The sequence below is a fragment of the Adelges cooleyi genome, unplaced genomic scaffold (assembly GCF_023614345.1).
Source record: "Adelges cooleyi isolate 19-005CV unplaced genomic scaffold, UGA_ACOO_1.1 ACOO_flye_CR_arks_rails_tigmint_CR_PRNA_8, whole genome shotgun sequence".
In the NCBI taxonomy this organism is placed as follows: Eukaryota; Metazoa; Arthropoda; class Insecta; order Hemiptera; family Adelgidae; genus Adelges; species Adelges cooleyi.
In genome coordinates this window covers 4,272,742-4,294,342 of record NW_026096513.1, presented here as the reverse complement: position 1 = coordinate 4,294,342, position 21,601 = coordinate 4,272,742, and the positions used below count along the sequence as shown (strand labels likewise).

At 31.4% G+C, this 21,601-nt stretch overlaps 1 protein-coding gene and 1 non-coding gene across 5 annotated transcripts in view; one reads left to right on the top strand and one right to left on the bottom strand.

Annotated features, from left to right (window-relative positions):
• LOC126845695 (leucine-rich repeat-containing protein 4C-like) overlaps nt 1-21,601 on the bottom strand; it is a 93,321-nt gene that overhangs the window by 62,708 nt on the left and 9,012 nt on the right. For 3 of the 4 annotated variants that reach the window (XM_050584520.1, XM_050584518.1, XM_050584519.1), the window contains one exon: nt 1,449-1,519. The exons of the other annotated variant lie outside the window; for it this stretch is intronic. The gene's annotated coding sequence lies outside the window, so the exon portion shown is untranslated. The remainder of the gene's footprint in view (nt 1-1,448; nt 1,520-21,601) is intronic. 4 annotated transcript variants of the gene reach the window in all.
• On the top strand, nt 17,973-18,044 carry Trnad-guc (transfer RNA aspartic acid (anticodon GUC)). Its single transcript has one exon. It is a non-coding gene; the product is annotated as a tRNA-Asp (tRNA).

The following is a 21,601-nucleotide window of genomic DNA, read 5'->3' as shown; positions in this document are numbered from 1 at the left end:
TAACTTTAAAACAATTAATTTTAAACTGGTTATCGATCAGTTAATATTATTATTAGCAAATGTTTTTTTTTGTATGTGGTGGGGGGGGGGGGTTGTCAACCTAAACAACGCTGTTTTAAATTGCCATACTTTAAAGTTTATTTCGCAAGACCCGTCGTAATACTTTTTAAGACTATTTAGCTCAATTTCTCGTGTTACAACTGATATTTACACTGCAAGTGTCTAAATGTCTTCCAGCGTTATTGTTTTTAAATGCAATACAACCGGAGGCAAACGAAATATCTTGTTAGCGCGTTGGATAATTGATAAGGGCTGCCCAGAGGAACCGTTAACGAAGCCGTGTCCTATAGCGATCCAGAGCTTAGGATGCTGGTGACGTATCAATGTCGGGTAACATCTGGTGGACCACACAAGCCCGGGGCTCGCATAATTCAATTTGCCCTCAGTATTCGTATTTCGTTTTTGAAATTCGCCACTGTCATCGTAAAACTCTCTCCCAGTTAATCCAACTATTCCGCGACAGTGGAAACGTTCTTTTCTTAAGCGCTGTAGCCTCGAGTATCACCGTTGAAACACACCTTATTTTCTATGTACACAACAGTCTTGTTGATGTAAAACAACAGCTATGTGTTTGGACAACCTCAGCACGAACAAATGTGCAGCAAGACGGTAAAACGCTAACTACATAACTTAAATTAGTTCCTTTAAAAAATTAGATATATTATTATTCCGCGTTGAATGGCAGATATATTATAATTGTTTCTGTTACATGATTTGACGATGTTCCAATAAAATCTACGTACCAAAATATATGTTTTTATAAAATATCAATTCTTCTTGTTAGTCATCCTAACTATTTGCGACCGATCAGCCTTGTCCTAAACCTCAACTCGACACCATTTCCCACATCATCTTCGCATACACCAGCAGTCCTGGTATCATTCCTATACCTCAATCGCATCTAACCACCTTTTTATAGTCTTCTTCTCCTCCTTCTTTCCTCCTACGTTTTTAACATTACAAATACAGCTGGTGGTCAGGCAATCAATGTTTAAAAAATGCTGTTATAATATTATGATAAATAATGCCAACTATATAACCAAAGATATATGCGTGATTACTCAAATATTTTCTTTTAGATTATTTAAAGTATTTAAAAGTTATTGATATTTTTTACCATTTCCAGTCCAGTTGAGAGATTTAAGAACATTTAACGCTCTCTGAGGATTACTTAAAACATCACTCAGCGATACAAATAAAATATAATTTATATAAAAATAATGTTGAAATAAAAAAAATTACCCACCACCTGACCCAAAAAGAAAAAAAAAATCATCTGAAATTTTGAGTGCAATAACTAGAGAAGATAAAACAAGCAATGAGAGTTTGTGTAATTGCTTTAATTATTTAGTAATTTTAAGTCTAAAAACAAATTAAACTTTTCTTACCTTATTCAACTTTTGTTGAAAAACGATGTCTTTAAATGATTGCTAACCTCTTAATAAATTTGTTAATTCATCTGTAAACGTAAAAATAATAATTTGTATTATTTATTATTGTTAAATGATATGCATCTTGATTATTAGTAAGGTGTTTAACTTTAACGATTATACCGTTTATATGCAATTATTAGCCACCATAGTCTTTGGAACATGGAAGTTATTATGTGAGTCACTTTTCTTTTGTTCACTAGCACCAATGTATAAGATAATTATGTTAAACTCCACAAAGTGCTTACTTTAAAGAGCAATTCTGTATAATTTATTGATGTAATTAAATATATCTCAGGTACTTTAATTTATTAATCAACCTATCCAAAGTTTGTTTTGTGTAAAGTATATATAAATACATATTAAAAGATTGCTCTTGGAAATGTTTATACCCATAAACAGAGAATAATAATTAGACCAATTCAGAAGCGGCAAATGTTAGTTGAACACTTTTCTCATTGTGATATTTATGTCTCGCACTTTAGCTGAGTTTGGCTAAAATTATAGCATGTTTCTTTATAAACAATCAAAAACTCGATTAATTCTTCAACAACGAATTGATTAGACGCGACTATACGGAAATATAGTATAATATATATATATATAATGTTTTAATATATATATATATAATGTTTTGATCATACAACGTTCGCGAGTGGTAGGTTAAATTTACATTATTAGTAATATCAAATGTTGATTAACATTATTAACAGTATAATATTTTAATAGTTCAACTGATTCTAAAATAATAACAACAAAGTCAAAAACATTTGAAAGTTAAGTCATACTTATTGAAATGATACAAACGTTTCGTTTCAGGAATAATATTTTTTATACATCATAACTTAACTTTGAAATTATTTTAAGTTAAGTTGTCAAAAAATCATACTGTTAATCATTTTAATCAACATTTGTTGTAGTTGTAAAGTAAATTTTGTAACGTTTTCAATCTCTGCTAGTAACATCTACCGTTTATGCGTTTTGTCAATATCAAGTATTATTACTGTCATACTGTTAACATATTAATAATATGTAAGCAATACAAATACAGATTTTTATCGTTATTGAGCAAGTGAAAAGTTAATAGTAAATTAATTAGCTAAATATATATATATATATATATATATGCTATAGTGAATCAATATTAAAATTAAATCGAATGGCAAATTATAAACGTTGAAAAACCGACAAAATAATTGGTAATGGTTAATATTATTCTTATGGGCGACGACTCGGTGACGATTTTTCAACGGTTTTGCTATTGATTATTGCCGGATGAGCAAAATGAATGCGTTTTCGAAACACCAAGGAAAATATGCCGCTGTTTTGCCAAGCCACTGAACCCCACGCCGGCGCCAGCGGTTGTTTCTAATCGACCGTGTCTAATTTGAGGGTCTAATTTGCGTTACTGATACAATTGAATTTCAATAAACGTAATCGTAGAGTTATTGCCCATCAATTATTTGCATGGCCACAAGTTCGCCATTGATTAAAATTCAACGTACCAAAAAAATACCAAAGAGTAATTAAATTTCAAAAGTTGTACGCGATTGACCGGTCGTCTGGCGATGTAAAACCAATAAGCAATATATTATGTACATTGTACGTTATACGTGGATTCGTTGGAATGGAAATTCCACGTGAACGATACCAACAGCACAGTGATATGCATAATAATTAATATCATTATTCAACGATAAATGTAAGCGCAGCTAATAAGTATATTGCAACAGCCTAGACTCAAAATTAGATATTACCAATAATAGAAACAATATTCTAGTAGTTACTAGAATTATTACTTATATACTCGTTTCTAATTACATCTAGCCAAGAACACCGGAGAGTCTATACATGCATCAGACAAAACGTACAACATGCAATATTATTATCGTTACATTTCACTATGAGCCACTGCTATTTAGTACATTTCCAAATGTCTTCGTAGGTTTGTATTGTTCTATTAACTTAATAAATTTTATTCAAACATGATTTACTAGTATTTTAACAATAAACATGAAAAATGTGAAAACGGTTATAAAATGTTGCCGTTTTTAATTTAAATAAACAAGGTACCAAATATAACATTATAAAAATGGTTGTATAAATAGGCCTGGACAGAAAGCTCAAAATGGTGTGTAGAATTAAAAACTATTATAAAATCAAATATTTAAATACTAGGTACTTACAAATTGCTTAAGCAATTTAATCAGACTAATTCAAATACTACCTCCGAAAGAGACCACAATGAAACCTTTTATCTTAATAATACAAGAATTTACAACTCGCATACTACTCGACACTCAGTTAAGTCGTGGGAAATCACAATACACAAATTTCAAATTTTCTATCTTGGCCAAATTGTTCAACTTACTCTGGTTGGGAACCCGCGCGAACGCTGTTAATTTATTTCAAACCGAGTACATATTTTAACGGGACAAAAGATGCAATCACGAGCCACCCGCAATTCCAAAACATTTATATTAGATCACGTGGAATGTACAAATATGTGTGTTTACTGAAACTGTACTAATTGTTTAGACACAGAGTGTACGGCGCTTAGATTGTGTCGATTGATTTATCAATAACTTAATTATAATAAGTTAATTCAAACTCCATGAACTTGGCTTTAGATGGGTTTTTAAATAAAAGGCAATAACTTGTGACTTGAGTACAATACAAAATACATTTAAGACTTTCGCTTCTTACTATTGCTCTTTAAAACATACTTTCTCAACACTCAGAATTTAGTTAGAAGCATATTTTTTGCGGCGTTATAAATTATAATACCATAATGCACAAAGTTTTAAAAAAATAGTTTTATGTATTTTCTCGTTTACCTGTTGAAAAAGTTTGAAAATCCAAGTAAACAAAGTTTAAAATATTATACAAAAAGCGGAATCTCGGTACGACGACTCTGTTCTACACACAAAAAAAAACACAAATTTGGCCTACAATATCTTGTGAAAAACACAATAGCCACAATTTACCAAACGTTGATGATATTTTTGCGATAATGGAAGAAGACTTTTACATATTACATAACTAATTTTTTTAGATGTGTTTAACACACAACATTCTTCAGTAAAATTTACACAAGAAACGGGAAATGATGGAAAACTGCCTTTTTTTATTGCCTTTACTGATTATAAGTGTGAACTGTCAGTCGAAGTATGAAATGTTTACGAAAGAAACTCACACCTTTAGAATGTATATCCCGATAAAATTAAATCGTTATTTGCAACAAAATATGGCAGCATAGCATGGATTTAGATTAGTAAACATTTCTATGGATAAACAAGACTTAAAAAAAGAAGTTGATACAATAATTATGTAGTAGCAATATTTAACCATATAAAAAAAAATTTTAATTTCAAATTTAATTGTCACATATTTTCAAAAAATGTGATGTCAAGTTAGTCCCGTTAAAAGCAACAGCTTATGAGACTTATTAGGAAACAAAACAAATAAATTAACCAAACAAGAAAAATCAGGTATTTACAAAACTGATAGTGAAGACAGTGAAATATGTTATGCTGACCAAACTAGAAGAAATGTAGCGGTACATTTTAAAGAGCATAATATAAGAAATATTAAAACACAAGAAATCGCCTATCAATAGCAGCACATGCGCTGGAAACAAATCACAATATGAAATCAGTTCAACTTCTAAAATATGAAGAAAAAAAACAATCAAGAACTCAATATAAAAATGGCCATAGAAATGCAAAAAATAATGACAATATAACTTATTTAATTGGGACTTAGTCCAATACTAATCGATATTTCCGTTGACGTCATTAAACTATATATGGACAAGTTGTTGCCGGAAAACGATCAGATTTAAACAGACTTATGTATTATAATATTATAGCCCACTGTAGATCTACCTTCAGTCTAATTTTTTAGGCTTCAACTCACAAAATTCCTACTTTGTTGTTGTGGTATATGTTACAATACTATATCTAAACCATATTCCATAGACATTTAGAACTAATACGACTATATAACAAATAAATTATAGAATTGTTTTAACGTACTTAGTCAGAATAATAATAATTCTAGCACACATTCATGGTTGAAATGGACAAAACACTAAGATGAGCTTTTGGAGTTATACTTGAAAAACTCTAGTGTTAAACGTTGAATTGGCCGAAGTGGCCCTCGACTATTATTCGGGTAATGCGCGTTTATTACTCCCAAACAGTATTTTATTATACAGTGTTTACTTAGTACACTGGTTTTACGTGGGCGTACATAACTGTTGGCTACATATATATTTTATGAATCAACATCATGTTTCAAGAGATACATGACGTGAAACAGGACGCAATAATTTTGTACCGCCTTAGGTCGAAGATGATATTATTACCACGGTTACCGTGTAAAGTAGATGTAGATGTAGTTTTGCGTTCGACATAAATTATCTGTATCCATTTCCTGCACCGGCATTTTATTTACCCAATTTATACCGCCTGTAGGTTACAAGTACATATATCGAATTTATCGACAAAAGTTATAGTATTCGGACCTATCCGCGGAAGAAACGTGTTCCGATGAACGGATTGTGTGATAAGACTAGACAAATCTCAAGTTAAATAAAACCCATTGTCTAGCGGTGAATCGATAAGGGTTGTAACTAGATTGATTATTGCTAAGTATAACACAGACAGGAAACGGCCGAGTAAAGATTTAAAGCCAAATACTCGTTGACAGTTCACTTGATAAATTACAATTTTGAATCCGATAAAGTTAGCGAGTTTCAATTATTCGCATAGTGATCAATAGCTGTTGTCGTGGCCGGTCGATCGATCATAATAACCAAAGACATCCGTTAAATAATTTTTATTTGGTAGAACCAATGATTTCCTAACATGTGCCTGTGTGTTGTGTGTATGTGTCTAGTAAACGATGGCAGCGCCTGGAAACTTAAGAAATCAATAATTTGAGGGATTTCTCAATTTGAAAAACAAAAAAAAGGGGCTTAATGAGAACCACTTTAGGCTCGTCACTATAATATCTACTTTTGTTATAAAATTAATGAATTTAGAGAATAAGTGGAGAAGAAGTTGATGAATGCTTTAAATAAAAATACAGAGATCTGGGGATAAGGAAATGTTTACGAACAGGGAGACGTACAATGTACAAGGAGGATACTCTATTGTTATACTCTATTTTGTATATAAGGAGTGAGTAAGAAGAAGGACAAAACTTAAAAAAAAAACTGTTTGCTAGTGATATTAAAAAATAATATAGTTATAACAGCTGTTCTGGTGTACCAGTATCAAAGATTAATTTTTCCATTCCGTGTCAAATAATGTTATTGGTTGGCTATGGAAAAGTTCATTCTCATACCCTCCCCCCTCCTTACCCACGTGTACGTCCCTGAAATATTTTACGTTAATATAAATATTATATTTTACATTATTGTTCTTATTAATAATTCGAATGAGAAATGTTAATACCGCAATTACTCGTAAGAGTGTAATACCAAAAGGTCGAAATGTTAATGTAGAAACTCGCTGCTCTGTTTGAACCATCAAACTCGTTTACCCGTGTCGAGTACTGGTAATAATTATATGCTGTTACCGCATTGAAGCGAATCGTTTCGTAGCCCACATACTCAGACGTTTTGGTGGTTCAAAAAGGTCAAATTTCGCAAATGGTTTATGTGTGTTTGACGCCATTCCACGATATTATGTAGATTCCGAAAAGGGTATGAGTGCTCGGTGATTATTGAATTTCCCCAATGAACGTTGGATATTTTACCAGTTACACGAGTTGTGTGCTATGAAGGAGAATTGTTCGTCAACCGGAGCAATAGGAGTAAAGTAACGAAAACTTAATTTCGGTCCAAACAAGACGGCAGAAATGGTTTAATAACATTATTATTGACATTGCGACAAAGGACAGTAATGTAATGTGTCTATTATGTTGGCGGACGAGAGTACATGCAGAACTATTAGGAGTATTCAATTAGATCTATTGAGGGTAGTATTAGGAACTTTGAGTTTAAGTTCAGACCCGAGGAGTTAATTTAAAAGGAGGTTTAGAAAACGGTACGCTAGGATCGAGAAAGCAAGTGGTAATTAGAATAGAAAAAGTTATCTATGTTTGTTATCAACCACTATGCGGAAAAATAAAAAAATCGAAAAAGATGTGTTTAGATGAGGTGGAATGAGGAAATAGATAACTGTCATTTAGAGCGAAAAGGGAAGTTTGAAAAGTTATACAAATATTGTATGAAAGTGAGCGTTTAACGTTGAATTAGAGGTCTCGCAGAAAACGGGAAATAAGAACCTGTGATGTGTTTAGGTTAGAATATAATGATACAGGCAGAATGAAACAACAAAATTATTACATCCCGTTGAGCGGGAACTGTCAGCCGAGTTTATTCTCATTTATCCCGTTGAAATTATTTTTCAAACCATCCCGACAAATACCATTTTTTGTTTATTTACAAAATATTTAATAAATGATTCCAAAAAGCTCAAGGGGGTCTGGGAAAAAAATATTAAAAATATTATTATGCTGTTTTCTACATCCCGTCAGGTTCTATGTGAAAAAGGTATGCTATTTTTAAAATCGTAAATATACGCAAATCGAACAAATTAATAATCGGATTATCATAGTTCAAAAGGTCATGTTTTTATAGGAAAATTTTTGAAGAAACTATGTAAAAACCAAAGACTTGGACATGTAGAAAGGACAAGTGAGCTCTTTGTGTTTCAGCTTGTTGAAACACAAAGTTTTCATTGTTGAAATTAAATACTTCTATACGGTTATGCAAAGTAAACAGGTGTCGACAAAAATATTAGTTTATACGGCTCTGTCATAAAGTGAGGCAGACAAGTTTGTGATGAACAGAAGAAATGTTATCCCATTTTATCTAGCGCTATTTTTGTTGTAATAATTTCAACTACATCCTCACTCTTTGCATAAATTAGATGTATATTTAAAAATTATTTTTTTTGAAAAATATTAACGTGTTTTTCGATTTCAAAATAAAGATTTTGTTAGATATTTGTGTTATTATCATTTTGTTAGTTGAATCAAAAGTTTTCTCGTCGACGGTTTAATATTTGAGGTTGGAAACTGTTATGCAAGTCAATAATCGGTAGTTTAATATGTATGATTGCTGCTTGAGTTGAAAATATCCATATTAAAGTATATATATATATATATATATATATATATATTATTACATAACAAAACCAAATATCGGCTACGTTCGAACAGAAGACAAAATACTAGAATACGAATTATAAAAAAAAAGATCACCATAAATGACTAACTCTAATTTTTGATATGAATATTTGATGTACCCATCAAGTACAAAAATGTGATGTATTTATTTACAAAGTATTCGCCATTAGGTTTATTAAAAGCCCATATAATCCATAGTTTGGTATATATGGGTTGCCTCCTTCAAGTCAAAATACCTAACGTCAATCACGGTGGTGTTGTTTTCCGTTGCCGGTCCAACATTCAAACAAGTAACAGCTATCATCCCGTGGTCGTGCGCAGTATAATAATCGAAATGCCAATAATATATTGCATATATATAAAGTTTTAAAATATGTAGACAATGACAGCATAAGCCTGTTAAACTGTAATTAACTGGCGCTACTCTTTAACCGGCGTACAAAAGCTGCGGTAGAGCGCAAACTTGTAGACAACGAACAGATCCACAATATTCTAAGCAACTATTGCTCTAATTCCCATAGGAATTTTATCCAAACCGGATGCCGTAATAACTGATGTACTTATCTACAAAAGAGAGTTATTGCAATGGCCCGGCTGGCAAGTGGCAACTGTGTATAGTATTTCAATAGCTGGTACCAAAGTCGCGTTAAGCCTAGGAAATGGCATAATGGTCGGTCGGAAGATGACCTCGCTTTTGTTATTTACTATTAACGGCCTACATTCTTCACAGATATAATAATACATAAATATTAACGTTTTTAACCCTTTCAGAACGGTCACCGTGTATAACAGAAAGGCAAAAGTCGTGTCTACCAGCTGCTAACTGGCGTGTTTTCTTAAATTTGAAATTTAAAATTTTGATTATCAAGTTTTTCTTTAGTTTCATCGATTGGTACATCAATTGATCAGAAATTTTATCCAGACTTAGTGAGGGTATATTAAAAATAGAAATATTTAATCTTCCTCTTTCAAAATCAACTTACTTAAAACTGTTTAAGAGGGTTACATACGAGACATGTTATAATTTATATAAGAGGGATTTTCTTACATTATTTCTTAAAAAAAAATTAATTGATAATTTAAACATAAAATTTCTAAATTAAAAACTGAACATTAAAATGTTTAATACATAATTGTATAATTATGAATAAATACCTTCCTTTTAGAAGGGGTGGATTTTTTTCTTTATTTCACTTTTTTCGGCGTAGTTTAAGCCTAACAAGGGTACATGGGTCATTTTCAAAATTCAGTCATAGAGTGATTTACAAAAATCGAATGGCTGAATAACATAGATTTTTTTCTTTTGTTTGTCTACTCGTGAACAACATTTCCTACTCATTTTAAGGTACTCAGAATACATGGGTACCTAATTAAAAAAAAAGTAATGCTAATATTGTCACAGCCTAGCCCTGTCACAAAGCCAAGGTTCTGCCTTAACAAATTAAAAGCAGCGGTTTGTTTCACTGCACTATTAAAAATTGGATACCATTATTTTTAGCAACTATTCAAGTAAAGGGTTTAAAAGAATTGAAACTCTAGATGAAACAGATCAGTTATGACAGCATGTTTTACCTCTGTCACACGGTTTGGTGTCAATCCCTAATCCGTTTTTTAAATTCCCGCCAACATCTTCAGAAAAAGAAATTTCGCGCTGAAAATTGATGTGGCGAGACTGTCAAAATACATGGAAAACTCGGGCCACTTTGTTTTGTTTTATAACCTTATTAGTTACTTCTAGCATTTGAATAACATTGAACAATTTCGCAGTATTTTTATTAATATGGTTACTCCCTAGACCTCATTAATATCAAACAGGTAAGTCGTATTTTTTTTTGCACGTTGCTTAGTCTTGTAGCATTTCTAAACCTCTCTACATAGCTTATTACCATTTATTTATTTTTAAGCTACTCTTGTCTAGACAGATAAAAAATGGCTGATTTATGACTCCCTAGCCTCAATAAAAATGTATAGAAGCTGACCATGAGGGACAAATAGTTTTTATATAAAATATTTACTTTAAGATAGTCTTAAATTTATTTGTAACTGCTGACAGAAGAAGGAGTGTTAAGTGTGTTCAGGTATGTAATCAGAGATGTAAAAATACGGTATTTTTTTTCAGTTGTATAATTACTAAAAAAAAAAAAAAAACATTTTCTATTATTATTAATTTAGCACAGTAGTTGTATACATAATATAGACCACAGCATAATCCATTTGTTAAATTGTATTTTTAAAATTATAAAACCACTTTAGTTATATTCCTAATCCCCATTAATAAAATAAGTGATTTGTAAAAATGTAAATTTGTTATAATAATAATTTTAGTCAATTGTCTAAAAAGGAACTTTGTATTACTACCTCTACCGCGTAACCAGGTAACCGGTTATGTTTACTTATCGTACACGCGCATTTTATATAAATTCAGCCAAATAGAATAGCCTGGGTGTCAAACAATATTAAATGATAAACATATAAATGGCGGCAAAATTAAATCGACCAATCAATATACATAGGTCGTGTTGCAATTTACGATACATTAATATGGTCACCTAACTTAGTTGCGCATTTGACAAATGGTGTGCCATACATAACTTTTTGTGAAAAATAGTCGAATTAGTTTCGAGTTTGTATGGAGTAGTGTTTAGATATAGACGTAATGTCGACTATGACCCGACCACGCAAGTGTTTTTTTATAAATATACTATTTGTATAAACTGTAGTATTTTGTACAAGTTCATTTTGATTTAACTTTAAAAAACTTATTGATAATTTCCAATAAATCGTTTTTTTTTTTTATTTAAAATAATATTTATTTATCAAGAAAACATAATAACTTTTATACGAAACACAAATACTAGTGTTTATTTTTTTAGGATTGCTACAGACATAATTTATTTATATACCTACCAAAACATTTTATGGTTTGGTAAATTTTGTTTTTAATAAGTTCGCTTTATTGAATTTAAAATGTTATCGTTTTATGGATGCTTTTAAAATAACAGCTCTCGTTATTATTTTCTTTGCGTGTGAAAGGAACAATATTTTTATATTATATTGTACCTACAAACCATTTCAGTACATTATTTGTACACTTCTACTTGCAAGGTGTACTACAAGCCACTATAAAGCGTTGAAAGCATTAAGACAGGTTTTACATAAATTAACCGGTTACTTATTTATTTATGCGACACAAATGCGCTTATATCTGATTTGATCACATGTTTTTAAATAGTATAAATTTAAATCATGAGAAACTAAAATGCAGTGTCTCCTGCAGTGTATTTATTTTTTTGAAGAGGATGTGAAACATAGAATATGTGGTAAGATCAAGTAGAGATTGATAACAAAAGAAGATTGGATAACAAGGAAATATATAAAAGTTAGCATAGGCGTGGCTCAAAAGCGGACTAAACAAGAGGAAATAGAGGACTGAGGTGATTTGTTGATGTTGTGAAGAGAGAGGACATTAGAGAATGCTAATGAAAATAAACGTAGGAGGAAAGAAAAAAAAACGAAAAAAAGGTGATTGGTTACGTCTGGGAATGATACGAGTACTGCTGGTATATGCAAAGATGATGTGAGAGATTGTATCAAGTGCAGGTTTAGGACAAGAGTGGCCGATCCCAAGTTTTGAGATGGAGGTGAAGAAGAAGAGAAGTAGAAGAATACACTTGACTAGATTCTAAAATGCCTGAACTATAGGTTATATCATAAATAATATAATACTATAATTTTATTGAGATCTACCTAATTTACACGCACTAAAAAACATTAGTTAGGATATTAGCTGGAAGAAAACAGGATTATAATATTATAATTGTATAATGTAGTATTGCGTATAACGTTTTTCTCGTAATTCTCAACACGTTCCAGTTTAATTTGCTTCTAGGCAATTATTTTTTATAATTTTATAAACTTAACTGGATAAACAGCAAAGCGATTTGTTCCCAGTCACGCAGAACTTTGGAACAAAAGTTTAAAAAACCCTTTGCTATAAAGCCAATACTTTAGTTTCCCGTAGTCGAAGCCCATAAAACAAGCCAGTGAATCCACTCCCACTTGAAGTATAAGTTATCCTAATAAATTATTAAAATCTCAAATCGGATAGCCACACTTCCAATAAAACCATAAAATCGTCTAAATATATTATAAGGAAGCAAAAATCGCGAAACAAAAATGTTGGAAAAATTAGATAGTAGTCTAAAAAAATACGGTTTAGACTAGTGATTTGGATGGTGGTGTTTTTTTAAACAAGATGCATCAGATTAAGGAAAAACATTTTTGTACAAAGTACTTATGAAGTACTTAAAAATATTTTATTGTGCAAAATAATGATAATAATTAATATATAAAGTGCCTATGAGTAAATATATAGATTTATTATTTAATCTAAAAGAATCCAAATGCTGGTTATTTAGTTTCTTTTAATTTGTTGTGTAAACATACATTCTAACTAAAAAAAAATCGAAACGAAACGAAAGATATCTTGTGCTCTTCTGGTATAAGCTTTATACCGTTGGTATACCTTTGGGCTTCAAATATATATATTTTTTATACTGTTTTAAAATTATTTTTATAAATAAAAAATAGAACTAAAAAAATATAATTTACTATAAACTATAGAAAACCGTCGAGGGAAAGCAATACAAAAATTAGTAATTGGCAAGTCGATCATTCCAAAAAACGTTTACAAAAAAAAGCAAAGTCTCAGGGTCTCAGAAACAGAGCTTAAAAAGACACTGAGAGATTAAATTCTATACCGGGAAACATATTATATTTAGTAGAAAGAGACCAATTTGTTTAGTCTGCGTTTCGAAAAACTTGGCGGTGATGTAGAAGTATAATAACGGAGAAAATAATTTTTTCATGAGAAAAATAATAAAAGTATTTATTGTTTCAATTAGTATTTGAAATTATACTTTAATTACAAATAAAATATGTTTCTAAATAAATTAAACTGTGACTCATTTCAATTTTTTTTTTTTTTGCAAGCACTCGCTTTACTTTCTTTGTGCTTCAGTTATACGTCAAATTAGCTTTTTCGCCAACCCTATACAAATGTCAGTTATTATATTATTTTTTTACGTATAAATTATTTTTATAATTATTAATAAAATGTGGATAGCCTTTGCGAAGGTCAGACGGAAGTTCCATTTTAAGTTTTACAAATCACCAACCGAGTAGATTAACAACTAAGTTTGCTGCTAATTTTCACTGACTTCATCTGAAATAAAAACTCAAATCAAGTTCAAACTCAATTAACACAATTCTTGAGCACAATTAATTTATGTTCTTTAATACCTCGCCGACCTACACATCGGATTTGTAAGCAAATTACATTTAAAATGTAACCAAGTGCTAACCGCTGCATATTTTCGTTGTCTTCTTTGTCTTTATAATAAATAATATGTCGCGCCTTCAACAGAACTCTCGTCTGTAAAAACAGACTGCTACAAATTATGTATTCGTTATGATGTCAGATAATAAAGACTGTATTATATTTATTGAACATAATCCATTAATGCCTTTGTCAGATGTTAGAAGTAATAGGATACTGTTGTATAACGCATTATACAATTTTATCCCTATACAACTAACAACTATGGTTTGAAATCAAATATCATGTTGAATAGACGTTTGAATACTGGACAGTAAGCTAAAAAAAAATTACTAGTTAGGAAATTTCAATATATTTATATATTTTCCTATGAAATGAATGCACTTTAAGGAGACATGCCCTTTGCGATGAACCATAGTGTCAAATGTATAAAAACTAGAAGTTTAACTAGTGAAAAAAACAGTATCACAGGTATTGAAACAAGGTGCTCCAGAATAGTAGGTTTGAATCGGAATACTTATGCAGCGTCACACAACGATTTTGATAAATTTTCGATATTTTGCGTTTGTAATAATAACGTTTTTTAGCCCCGATTTAGATTACCGTAAAAAACGAGGAATCGTATGGAATGAAGGATGCGATTAAGCGGCGAAGAAGGAAGAATTTAGACAAGTATAAGATTTTTATTTCATCCTATACCCTATTGGAAATGAGTAATGAAGTGCGTTGTATATCTTGTAAAATGGTAAACGCTAGAAACAACGGCTAAATCTCCGTCCTGAAATTATATTACATTTCAGGACATAGTTATAGGCGTTATTCTTTTATGTTATTCATAACGCTCACCCATTGATTATTATGTACATACATAACACGGACATACTAAACCCGCGGCTATGGCGTTATCGAATTATTGATCTAAGCGATTTTCAAAATCGTTTAGCGCGTGAAGCTGTGAACGGGTTTGGGATAATCTACATTCACGCCCTATCGGCTGTGGCCGTTGTGGCATTTACAAACGTTTGACAGTGTATTATAGTGATACGGTTTCTTATCCCACACGACGTACACTGGAGAAGATGATGGTAAACAATAAAAAGTTGCCGATAAGTTCATCTACCCTGGGGTGTTGTGCCATAGCTGCTGTGGAAGCGTTACACTACAAGAGCCATGGCGAGCGGTTTTCCAATAAGTTTATATCAAGTGAAAGATAACCGGATGAGGGCAAGGGAATGGGAGAAGAGGATCATTTCTGACACGCCTCGGGGGGACATTTTGTGCGGTCGCCCTTAAAATGAAAACCGCGTTCGAGTCTCGAAACCAACCGGAATTACCTCCGCCATGGTCGTTCGTTCCCAGTAAAACTATAACTTTATTTCTCCACCGCAGTAGCCATAGGTCGTACAATATGAGATTACAAGAAACCTGTCAGGTGTTTTTAGACAGTTTTAACAAGTCCTTAGGCGGCTTTGCCAGTGACAAGAGCAAGAGGAACAAGAAACGCGGCTGCGTTATCGCGGATAAGGTTTAATTAAATACAAATCTCGAGAAATGCTCTTTTGGACGGGAAATTAAACAGGTACGTGTTACGATGATATAAGTACCCGCCATCGTGTTGTTTTCCTTTGACTTTTCGCCTACCTTACAGCGAGACCGTGTCGCTCGATAATTTAAATATATTGGCCCCGTCGAACGAATTAAACGTCGAAAAAACGTAGCAATAAAGTTTTCCATTCCTTCTTTGCATAATGTATTGCATATTTTATAATATAAAAAAATAAATATTTTTTCCTACTCATTCGTGTTATAAAGGAGCAGGAAACTTAAAGTTAACCGGGGGAAAAAAAACAATTGGCGTTAAGTCACGAAGTCTGTACTGTAAATTGTTATCTTTAACTATCAAAGCAATTCGAGATTGGATAAATAAATACTACAACACAATAATTCAAAAATATAAACATTTTTTAAAGTTTGTGAAAATATAAATTGAATAATAAACTGTACTCGGGTCTCGGATTATGTTTAATTACTATCAAACAATAATTGCATTAATGTTTTCCACGAAACATTTTTAGAAAATGTTTATATTCTTAACTTATTGTGTGGGTCTTATTATAATATTTCATTAAAAAAAACATAAAACATATATTTTCAACTAAAAGAAATCAATGACATGACAATTCTGTGGTTTATGTTTCTTTTTGTAGAAGCTTTATAATATTATATCTTAATTATACAGTTGGTAGGTATAGAATTTATAATCCAATTAATATTTAGTATGTGATGTATTAATCCCAGATACATCAATTAATTTTATTTATAACTGTATGAACATAATGAAGAAAAAAATGTATTAACATAGACATTTTTAATAAAAAAATTACCATAGGTTATAAACGTGATATAAAGTCTTGTAAAGATTTCAAAGGATTGTGTATGTGTGGTATTAATAGGTAACAGGTGTACTACAACCTGATTTGTAAGGTTTAATATTCTAGTGTAATACCACTTTTGTTTTGAGGTCTTAGTTGAATTATTAGATATATTTTTCTTCTGTCCAATTCAAGCACTGTTTTTCAGCGATATGAAGATGCCCAATATAGGTATACTGTGGAAAGTGTACAACGGAAAAGAATGTGACATACATTTTTAATAACAGAATATGTAACCAGTATAAGTATTTCAAAAATGTTGTGAAGTGAAATGGTAATTTCAGTATTTATTTGCTGTACAAACTGTTAAGATGTACTTATCGGGACTAACTATAATTTACAACGGAGCACTTGTGTATAATATGAACATAAATTACAAACTTAGAAATTTATGTGGATGTCGTTTTACTTACAAGGAGCATATTACACAAGTACAACACCAAAACTAAAATTACTTAGTCAATTACCAAGACGTTTTAACGACAGGAACTACGGCACTAACTATTCAATTCATACAATAGACATACTTTCGTACTATGATCCAAATAAGATTTATCGTGATATGGTAAAACATTTTTTTTTTTGTTTTTTAAATTAATATTTTGAATTGTTTTAAAGAAAACAACACATAGGTACGTCGCACACATTCTATAATACTACCTATATATAGTTGACCTAACCATACATGCTCTTATTCAGGCCACTTTCCCATTAAACTACATCCCTCAAAATATAAGTTCATGTATTTTCAAATTGACAGCAATTTAATACATTTTTTTCATCTAAATATAGCTACGCATATTCTCAGTTATTGACTAGATAATAATCGTAGATATTGTTTTTTACATATTAAAAAATAATTAAACTTTATCTAGTTTCTCTCGTCGACTTTTTTTATATTATTAACCCAACATTCACAATTTATATTTTCAAAATTTTTATATGCTTGTATTCAAGGTAAATTTGTTCCTAAAAAAAACTAAAGAACCTAGTTAAAGTTCTCCTTAAAGGTATCAACATTTTATTTTTATGACCATTCTGCTTTAAGTTCAGGTCAATAAACACGTGTTTACGATTATTTTTAAGATATTATGACGTCCTCTTAACGATAATATTAGCTCAAGGACGAAGGTGATTTTGAAAAAAGTGTTACCTGGCATTAAAAAAACTAATGACAATTAATAAAATATTTTTGACATTTTTAAAAACTTTCTAATTAATTTATTCGAAAAAAATTTGTTCGTGCTGGTTGGGTCATGGTTCATTTGTTAAGTAAGACCATTGATTATAATATTTATACATCAATGGTAAGACTAAATAAAAAATATATTTTGTTGGTATAGTCTAATACAGTCTAATAAATTATAAATTATTTAATGGCTATGGTTTATGAGCTGTTAAACTGTCTATAGCCTGCAGGTAATAAAAACAAATTATACCTACAACATTAAATGAGATACCCAAGGCCTTTATACTTATTTACTATTATTTTCAACTTATTCCACATAGTCCTCGGTAGTATAGTGGTAAGTATCCCCGCCTGTCACGCGGGAGACCGGGGTTCGATTCCCCGCCGGGGAGGAAACTTTTTGCATTTTTTACAATACATTTTTTTTTTATTAAGTCTTTTTGAACAAATTCGGATAATATATTTTGTACCTCTTATGAACTTAAATAATGTATAACCCGAATAGTTATAGGGTTTTATTGCGATCTGTGGTTTCTTTTCTGTATTGAAGAAAACTGCGTTTATGATACGGTTAATGAGATATTCTTAAAGTTTAAATGCAATTTATATATTGAGAGAGCGATTAGCTTTTATAGAGCCATTAGGGTTTCAGAACTGAAATTTAGATAGAAAACGCTATTGATATGCAATAAACATGAGAGTCAGCTGCATAAAACGGCAGTTGGAATAGATAATAAAAAGTAATTAAAAAATAGGTCATTAATATTTTTTATTTGTAGATAGTGTATATATTATTCTTATTATCATAATATTATGTACAAATTGAGGCATTATATAATAAAAATATTTGAATAACTATAATTTTCATCGTAAAAAAATACTAATAATTAATATTTAGTATTATTATTAGATTAGGCATGCCTCTACTTACTAATTGTCTGAAAACAAGAATTTCTTAAAACCCCTCCTTCTCTTTAAAGCGAGTAAGATTCTTTGTTTTTTTTATTTTGTAGGCACAAAATAGGTTAGTATATATTAGCAACTATTATTTGAAAGTCAGCGTACGGTCAGCTATATTTGAAAGACGTTTCGATGCAGATCTGTTAAATCGGTTCAAAACGTTTACCTAGTGGTTGTTTGGACGCAACATGTGTTATGATAGTCATCGAGCGGTTTGTTAACAACTTTAAGTTATATTGTTTGTGTAAGCCAAAAGTTGCCGCCCGTAGCTATTCGTCTTCGAGAATAGCTAGAATAGGTATCTACCAACTACCGATGTACCATGTCAACAAGTAAAGAGATTAATCAAAACTACAGGAGTCAGCGGTTCCTCTCATTATATGGGTACCACACTTGCCTAACTTATTTGTGAATATTTTGTGATAGAATAGATAAATTGAAATGCAAAATATAGGTAGTATTATGATGACTATGGTAACTAACTTTAACTAGAACAACATTAAACTTTATACACTACAACATATTTCGATGGTATACATTGTTTTCCGTTAAGCATCATTCAATTGGTAATAATTATTTAGTAATAAATATTGTAAACTTATTTTTGAAAAAAATAGCGAGTTAAATGGTTTAGCTTTTTAGTCATTTTAGCTTTGTATCGTAGTTAAAATCCTAAGAATAAATATATCATCGAATGATGCATAATCGAATAAAAAATAAAGAATAAATTTCTTATTTGATTAACGTCCACCACAGTTTGTGCCGGCCGTAGTATGTAAGCCTTTGTTCTAATTGTAAACTATTTATTGTTTTGATTTTTTCTTTTGTATTTTAAATAACAAAACTTACGTCACAATTTATAGTAACCACATGAAGTGATGAAGCCGGGGATTGATGTCAAGCGGCTTTAAGTATTTGGTTACCGTGGGGTGTAACTAACCAGCAAGTCGACCAGCAGTCCAAATAATAACAGATCAGGGACGCAATTTCAGATTGAATCTATAATTAACTCACACTATAGCCCTCCCTATTGCTCTGCTGTACATAATGCTATAACATATTGGCATTTATAACGCAATTTGTTAGGTAAACCTAATTATCATAAAATATAAAATACACGTTGTTGTCAATATTTTATGATATTAGTTGCAATTTAATTTTTGGAAAATAATAAGTTATTATATTGGAACAACCTAAATAAGTATACAAGTTTGCCCAACGACCAAGTGTTTTTATTGAGAAACACTAATCCCATCAAATTACATAATATATTTGGTACAGGTGCATTTTGATATAATATGAATAGAGCAAGATTTTGTATGAATATATTATATGAATATATTTTACCCCTCTGCTCATAATAACGTATCGATTTCTATTATCTGTAGGTATCTAGACACAAATGAGTTTTTCAGGTATTTTACTACACTCTGAGCAGACTTTTCAGAGTATTCAACAAAAAATTGTTATGTTTTTTGTTTTCAATAATTATTCTTGTCCGACTTTTGCCAAAGGATTAAACACGCCCTTATCACGATTGTGTATCAGCGTTATAGCGTGCAATCGTTTAGATGCTGGTTTCGCTTACAGCACTTGTTGAGTGTTTATAACCACTTAGCTCAACAAGAGGTTGTTGATTGACGCCATACCAAGAACGACTATTTTAAATATTTTTCGACACAATGGCAAAGCTCAAGACACAATAATACACATTAATGTGGAGGCACACATAAACGACGTGGGCACGTACTCGGCCGTGGCTATGTGGGTATAATAGTCGATACAGCGTTACAAACAGTACAATAATATTATTATTGTAGTACAACATAACGCGAGTTCGTTGGAACCGCAGGATTTCGAAAATAAATTAAGACAAATAACGCGTTATAAGAGAAATAAAAAAAAATGAATCTGGGACACGGTAAGGGCGCGTGCCGCATCGCCAGGAACATCATTTATCACAGGACTTAAGACGGATGGCAACGATATTTCACGGGCAAATCGAACGACGCGTTTCGTCTCGGCGGCGCTATCTCGCCACGTAACGGATTCGAATTTATATCTTACAACAATGAGTGTGTAGTGCTCTTTCGAGTCGTGCTGGGAGGGGGGAGGGGGTGGTAAACTCGATTTTATATCCGGTAGTTTCCCTTTTTTCCCTATTTTTTATTATTATTATTATTATTATTATTAGTTTCTCTTCTCTCTCACTAGCTCGCCCAAGCCTTCACGACTGGGATTGACTGCCATGCCGCACCGATCCAGTTACAGCAGTGCACACACACACAAAACCGTCCGAGACATCGTTTTATGTCCGCTCATTTCCTTGGCTACCATAAAGAATAAAAAAAAATATATATAATAATAAATCAAAATCGTATTGATGTATATACACGGTATGCAGACCGAAAATCCATGCAAAGCCAACACCGTAAAGGCGGTCCGATTGTAATATAATAATGTAACGAGAAACGACACCGGAGGTGAGTAATATGTTCTTTTGGCCATTCCGATGGCACTTCCTGTAAGGGTTTGACTATTTTTTATCCTAACTAATGAGATCCGCCAGATTACCTTGTGCATTGTGCCACCGAACTGTCAGCGTACAAGAATGGCTTGTACGGAAATTAATGATCGGTAAACGGCCGTCCGTACTTTGGTCAAAGACAAAAATATTGCTCTATGTCGTTTTTCCGAAGCGTCTCCACTCAGCACTCAGAATTTATACTTCAACGGACATTATCCAATAACTATTGTGAAACTTGAGTTATTCACTTTTTATTACTTAAAAAAAAAATGTGTAATTTTTATTAGGCAAGTAACTTTAAGTAAACGTTAAGTTTATTGTACGTAAAGCGCAGGTAGCGTACATTTTATTTTTATGAATATATAACTGTCAATATTGACCACCGCCAGAATATTTTCTTTAAAATATGAATAGTGAACAAATAGAATATCTAATATGTTATTGCTTAAAAGTTAAATTATC